The 7,500-nt window shown below is 41.2% G+C and overlaps 1 non-coding gene and 1 pseudogene across 1 annotated transcript; both read left to right on the forward strand.

Annotated features, from left to right (window-relative positions):
- Positions 1 to 6,044: 6,044 nt before the first annotated feature.
- Positions 6,045 to 6,199, forward strand: LOC143206461 (5.8S ribosomal RNA). The gene has a single exon (XR_013008422.1). It is a non-coding gene; the product is annotated as a 5.8S ribosomal RNA (ribosomal RNA).
- A 309-nt stretch (positions 6,200 to 6,508) lies between these two features.
- Positions 6,509 to 7,500, forward strand: part of LOC143206459 (uncharacterized) — a 3,783-nt pseudogene continuing 2,791 nt past the window's right edge.

A 7,500-nucleotide genomic window follows, 5' to 3' on the forward strand; every position in this document is an offset into this window, starting at 1 on the left:
ATTATTTGTTCTTATGCAGTTAATTTGCTATATAAATCTAAGTTGAGCATATGTATGTATTTGGATTCGTTGCGGCTGCATGCATGTATGTATGCATGTACATATCTACATAGATGAATGCAGTGCATATGTATAAGAGGTAATAATTCTGCTTGTATTTGATTTTTTGATTGTTACATTAATAATTTTTTATTGTGTTTTACTATTAAAGAAAAAAGAAAATCGGAACCTTATGTTTCACAGTAAGTATTGCCATTTTAAATCGTATATTATACAGTTCTCATTTTTATGAATGCCGTTAAAAATACATGTGCAACAAAGAAGGTGATGCAAAAGTTGTATTTCTTGTTGAAGAGCATTGCTTGATTAAGACTTCAACGTTACCAACTAGTTATGATAACCATGATTGTATGGCTAATAAACAGGTGGCCTGCCTGTATCAAAACAGCAGATGTCGCATGACATTAGTGGGAAGTACAGATAACGTATACAGTATATTGTATTCCTGCCACTTTTAAAAGTTGCATAAATGAACCACTGACTCAGCGTATAAAAATGTATTAGAAGAATTGTACTATAAAGTAACTGCATTTGTGATGTGAGTGGTTGTTATAAATTCCAAATAAGAATAAATACGCAAACAAAAATCAACAGGAACGTGAAAAAGTTAAAATAATCAGTAAAATAAGTTGAAATAATCCGCGAAATAAGGTGAATTATTCCGCGAATTAAGTTAGTTGCAGCGACAACAACAAACACTATTAATGAACAGTTTAATGTTATCTGTGCATGCAGCGTAGCTTGTAGCGAGAAAAAAACACGGCCCTCTAAGCGGCCGTGGCGAGCTACGAAGAGATTTATGCGCAACCACCTATTTTGCTAAAAAGTGCGCTAGCTCAAAAACACATTTTTGTTTATAACTTTCTTATTTCTTACAGTTTTTACATAATTTTTTTTGCGTTGTAATCAGAATCCATAGGCGGAACGTATCTAGGTTTTACTTTTTTCATTAAATCAAATTCCGACAAAATTCCAGACTTGCCCGAGTTTGTCGCAATAAAAACATTTTATCGATTAAACGACTGTCTTCAAGCTGATTATCACTTCATTTTTTAGAGTCAACATTTTATCATTAAAAGCGCATTAAATGTCGCACAAAAAGGCTTATAGACAATAATATATTGAATTGAGTGTTTTGTTGCTACGAAGAGAATTTTGCGCCACCGCCTATTTTGTCAAAAAATGCGCTAGCTCAAAAACACATTTTTGTTTATAACTTTCTTATTTCTTACAGTTTTTACATAATTTTTTTTGCGTTGTAATCAGAATCCATAGGCGGAACGTATCTAGGTTTTACTTTTTTCATTAAATCAAATTCCGACATAAATACAAACTTGCCCGAGTTTGTGACAATAAACATATTTTATCGATTAAACGATTGTTTTCAAGCTGATTATCACTTCATTTTTTAGAGTCAACATTTTATCATTAAAAGCCGATTAAATGTCGCACAAAAAGGCTTATGAACAATGCTAAATTCGATATAGTGTTTTGTTGCAACGGGCGAAAATTTTTTTCCGTAAAATAAGAGTGAGCCGCAACGGGCGATTTTTTCAATGGACATTTCAATCTTTCCATTGCACGGCAGCGAGTGTTGCCTGTTGCGCGAGAAACGGCCGCTGAGCTGCGGTGGCGAGCTATGAAGAGAACTGTGCGCAGCCGCCTATTTTGTCAAAAAATGCGCTAGCTTAAAAACACATTTTTGTTCATAACTTTCTTATTTCTTACAATTTTTACATAATTTTTTTTGCGTTGTAATCAGAACGTGTAAGCGGAACGCCTGCATGCTTTACTTTTTTCATTAAATCAAATTACGACATAAATACAAACTTGCCCGAGTTTGTCACAATAAACATATTTTATCGATTAAACGACTGTTTTGAAGATGATTATCACTTATTTTTTTAGAGTCAACATTTTATCATTAAAAACGGAATAAATGTCGCACAAAAAGGCTTATAAACAATACTATATTCGATATAGTGTTTTGTTGCAACGGGCGAAAAAGTGTTCCCTAGAATAAGAGTGAGCCGCTACGGGCGATTTTTTCAATGGACATTTCAATCTTTCCATTGCACGGCAGCGCACTGTGGCCCGTAGCGCGAGAAACGGCCGCTGAGCTGCCGTGGCGAGCTATGAAGAGAACTATGCGCAAACTGTCCTTTTAGCAACGGCGGCCTTAGTTCAAAACACTATTGTTCATAACTTTTTTATTTCTTACAATTTTTTCAAAAATCTTTTTGCCTTATAATTTGTAAGCATAGATGATACTTTTGACCGCTTTAATTTTTTCATAAACTCAAAAGCGGACGTAGCAACTAAGTATTAATATTTCACTTATTTTGTCACAATAGAAGCGTTTATAAATGTGTAAAAGAACGTAAAACGTGCATAATAATACATTTTGTAAACATAATGTTTAATAAATGAAAGCAGTTTAAAAGTTGTTAAAAGTTGTGCGAAAAGGCTTAGCAGCACTAATATGTTCAATGGGGAGTGCTATTGTAGCGAGCGAAAAAGTGGCTTTCAATATTATTTTCAGCTGCGCCAGCGAGCGCCTTCAATGAAGAGGTATAAAGCTCCATTGAACGTAGCGCAGTGGCCGTAGTTGTTTGCAGCGAGAGAAAGCAGCCGTAGCGAGCGAGCGAATGAAACAACTCACTGTCGCATTGTTTGTACTGCAATAGCGGCTTGCAAACCTTTGTCACCGTATTTTTTTTATTTTTGAGAAATTTGATACAATTTTTTGAAGTAATAGACAGCATTAGTACCTGTAACTTTTGTGTGTTTTAGATTTTTAATAAATACAATAGCGGACGAAATACAAGCGTTTAAAGTTTTCCATTGTAGACTCACTGAAATGCAGCTCACAAGCGCGCGCTTAGCTAAGAGGAGCGACGACACAGAGCAGCCGCCTTGCACGCATGCGGAGTACGGCTCACGACGCGAGCTGTCGGAGTGATACGCGCGCCGCCGCTGCTAAAGGGAGCCCTATAGACTCCCGCGCGCGTGTTTAGAATGAAAAAAAATTAATAATTTTTTTTCTGCTGTTAAATTTCACGCACGTTTTTTTGCCGAATAATCAGCATATCCTAGCACTGCGACGTATGTAAAGAAAAGTTTAAAAAGGTTTTGCTAAAGTAGTCAAATTTATGAAAAACTGTTCAAAAACCAGGGCAAGCTCGAAAACGCTGTGGTAAAACCGACCTATACCTTAACACAGGGGGACTCTGATAGGCTCCCGAACAACATGGCGATCGTTGGCGTGTAAGGAGAAATCCGCACGGCGGCGTTGTCGTTGGTCCGCTACTAGCAAGGCGCGGGCTGACGCATCGCAACACCTCAAGTCCTTGCTACGCGAGTCAATGAAAACTCGTTAAATGCCCTTTGGGCTGATGGCGCGCGGCTTAGAAATAGGTCGCGCGCTGTAATAGGCAACTAAGCTTTGAATGAAGTATGACTATTGTGTGAGTGTTATATTTATATAATACGAGCACATTGTCATAGAAAGCCGTGCAGTTTGCTTTATATATGGGGCAAAGCGAATTACTATTGGCAATATTTTGTGATATATATATTTCCTACCACGATGAATCACAAAGCCAATATAAGGGTTCGCTAGCAAATTTGTACAAAAAGGTCTTTTGAAAAGACGGGACTCACTTGATACAACAAGTGTTGTCTAATATAAGGCTTTCAAAAAATGAAATGGCTGCAGCATACAAACTGCCTTGCCTTTCAAATCAAATTCCTTTATTGGATTTTGAAGAAAACTGGTTGATCCTGCCAGTAGTCATATGCTTGTCTTAAAGATTAAGCCATGCATGTTTAAGTTCATACCTTTGAATGGTGAAACCGCGAATGGCTCATTAAATCAGTTATAATTTCATGGAATATGAAAACCACTTGGATAACTGTGGCAATTCTAGAGCTAATACATGCCTGAATCTTCTACGGTCACTGACTGTTGGAAGACGCTTTTATTAGACATAAAGCTGCCGGTTTGCAGTTTATCTGTAGCTGGGCACATAAAACGTGATGACTCTGTATAACTTTGCCGATCGCTTAGGCCTTTGAGCCGGCGACAATTCTTTCAAGTGTCTGCTCTATCAACTGTCGATGGTATATTATATGTTTACCATGGTTGTAACGGGTAACGGAGAATTAGGGTTCGATTCCGGAGAGGGAGCCTGAGAAACGGCTACCACATCTAAGGAAGGCAGCAGGCGCGTAAATTACCCAATCTCAGAACGAGGAGGTAGTGACGAAAAATAACGATACGGGACTCACTTGAGGCTCCGTAATCGGAATGAGTACACTCTAAAACTTTTAACGAGTACCTACTGGAGGGCAAGCCTGGTGCCAGCAGCTGCGGTAACTCCAGCTCCAGTAGCGTATATTAAATTTGCTGCAGTTAAAAAGCTCGTAGTTGAAACCTGGTGCCCAGAAGAATAGTCACCTTTGTGTGGCGCCTCTTTCTGTGGTACATCCTGGGTGGCTGTCTGTCGTCCGCTTTATTGCGGGCTTCGGGTGGCCATCATATATCACTCTGATAAACTTTGGTTGCTCAGAGATGGCCTTGTGCCTATAAATTCTTGCATGGAATGATGGAATAGGTTGTTGTTCCGTTTGTGGCTTTTGGAATCGACAAGATGACCAAGAGGAACAGGCGGGGGCATTTGTACTGCGACGCTAGAGGTGAAATTCTTAGACCACAGCAAGACGAACTACTGCGAAAGCATTTGCCAAGAATGTTTTCATTGATCAAGAACGAAAGTTAGAGGTTCGAAGGCGATCAGATACCGCCCTAGTTCTAACCATAAACTATGCCAACTAGCAATCCGCCTGAGTTGTTTATTTGACTCGGTGGGCAGCTCCGGGAAACCCTAGTACGGTTCCGGGGGGAGTATGGTTGCAAAGCTGAAACTTAAAGGCATTGACGGAAGAGCACCACAAGACGTGGGTCGTGCGGCTCAATTTGACTCAACACGGGAAAACTCACCTGGTTAGGACACTGAGAGGATTGACAGATTGAGAGCTCTTTCTAGATTCTGTGAAAAGTGGTGCATGGCCGTTCTTAGTTCTTGGAGCGATCTGTCTGCTTAACTGCGATAACGAACGAGACTCTAGCCTATTAAATAGACGTACTGTCCGCAGAGTACGGTATGAATCCTTCTTAGAGGGATTAGTTGCTTTCAGCAACGAGAAACAGAGCCATAACAGGTCTTTATGCCCTATAGATATCCAGGGCCGCACGCGCGACACACTGAAGGAAAAAGCGCGTAGTTTTCCCTTGTTTGAGAGAACTGGGTAACCTCGTGAAACTTCTTCATGATTGGGATAGGGGATTGCAATTGTGCCCCTTGAACGAGGAATGCCTAGTAAACACTAGTCATCAGCTAGTGTTGATTACGTCCCTGCTCTTTGTGCACACCGCCCGTCGCCATAACCGATTGAACGGTCTAGTGAGGCCATCTGATTGATTCTTTTTGTGGCCTTTGGTTGCGAGTAGAGTCGAGAAGATGACCAAACCCGGCCGTTTAGAGGATATGAAAGTCGTAACAAGGTTGCCGTTGGTGAACCAGCGGCAGGATCATTAAAGTTTACATTTATGTAAGCTTGAATATGTACCACCCAAATAGAGAAAGGCATGTGAGCTTTTCTTGAAATGGAAAAGGTGGATTTGATTGCACTACGGCCTCGAGCATTTAATTATGTTCGCTGGCTTCGGCTGTCTTTTAGCGAGACATCAATATAAATAGCGGATCTCTGTACTTATCCTTATGAAAAAGGAGAAAGTTAGAGAACTGTATGAACTGTTTCATTGACTTGTAAAAGAGACAATGATCGGTTGACTATTAGCGGATCTCTCATGTGGAGAGAACTGTATGAACTGTTTCATTGACTTGTAAAAAAGACAATGATCGGTTAAAGATATATATTGATGTTGATGACCTTAGAGAAAGTCGAAAAACCCATTTGACAACTCTTAACAGTGGATCACTCGGTTCTCGGTTCGATGAAGAACGCAGCTAGCTGCGATACTTAGTGTGAATTGCAGGACACACTGAGCACTTTATCTTTGAATGCACATTGCGGCCTCGGGCTCTGCCCGCAGGCTTCGTTTGTTTGAGGGTCGAATCAAATATCAAGCGGACCTTTTGCTGTATGAATGTCCTTTCTAATGCGTCTATTGTGGGACTGAGGTGTAGCCTATACGTTCCTTGTACAACGGTAATCGTAAAGCAAGCGATGGTACGTTGTATGAGAGAAATGTCGCTCGCCTTCCTACTTTTGAGATGCAGTTTGTAAAGGCGCTCTTGCAGTAGAGTAGTCTGTATTGACTGTTTCATTGACTTGTAAAGAGACAATGATCGGTTTAATGAGATAGTTTGAACGTCACCGAGTGAGGTTCAACTATACACACTTATCTGACATAAATTGATGTCGACCTCAGATCAGTCGAGATTACCCGCTGAACTTAAGCATATCAATAAGCGGAGGAAAAGAAATCAAATGAGATTTCCCTAGTAGCTGCGAGCGAAAAGGAATTTAGCCCAGCGCTGAATCCCGCGTTGTAATGACGTTGGGAAATGTAGCGTATGAGAGCGAATGCTCCGCTTGTGTCGAGAGTGACGCAAGTCTCTTTGAGGGGGGCTTGTCCCGGAGAGGGTGCTAGGCCCGTATCTGTCAAATGCCCGTCTGAATATTCTTTCTCGTGAGTCGGGTTGCTTGAGAGTGCAGCCCTAAGTGGGTGGTAAACTCCATCTAAGGCTAAATATGCCCGAGAGACCGATAGCGAACAAGTACCATGAGGGAAAGTTGAAAAGAACTCTGACGAGAGAGTTCAACAGTACGTGAAACTGTTATGAGTAAAACGGGTGGGCCCTCGAAATCCGATGATAGAGTAAGTCACGCCTAATACGGTTCTTGCGTGGTGCCTTATGTGTTGGCTCTTTATGGGCTGGCCTGGGTGCTACGTTAAGCGTGCCGTTGTTTGGTCGGCATTTTACTCTGTCGGTAGGGCGTCGCAACCGATAAGGTTCTTAAAAAGCGCTTTGAGAGCTTGTATGGAGGTTACGCTTTACAGTCCTTGTGATTGTACGAAGCGTGCATTGCCTGCGAGTTTGAATGAGTCGCTACCTTATCGTGGAACAGTTTGAGACCTTTAGTGGTTTCAGTTTCACTCTTCAAACGCAAGTTGGCCGGAAGGGCTTTGTACTTGTGAGTTGTTCCACTCTCGGGTGGGCTGCTTGCAGGTGCTGGTCTGTTGTAGCTGGTCGACTGTTGCTGAGTGGTAACCGTTCGCGGCGAGTAGGTCGGTAACCCATCCGTCTCGTCTTGAAACACGGACCAAGAAGCCTAACAGGTGCGCAAGTCATTGAGCTTACTAAACTCAAAGGCGAAATGAAATGTGAAGGCTCTCTTATGAGAGTTGAG

The sequence above is a fragment of the Rhynchophorus ferrugineus genome, unplaced genomic scaffold, assembly GCF_030347505.1.
Source record: "Rhynchophorus ferrugineus isolate W39M unplaced genomic scaffold, kcgeb_rfMv2 rfM701, whole genome shotgun sequence".
Taxonomy (NCBI): domain Eukaryota; kingdom Metazoa; phylum Arthropoda; class Insecta; order Coleoptera; family Curculionidae; genus Rhynchophorus; species Rhynchophorus ferrugineus.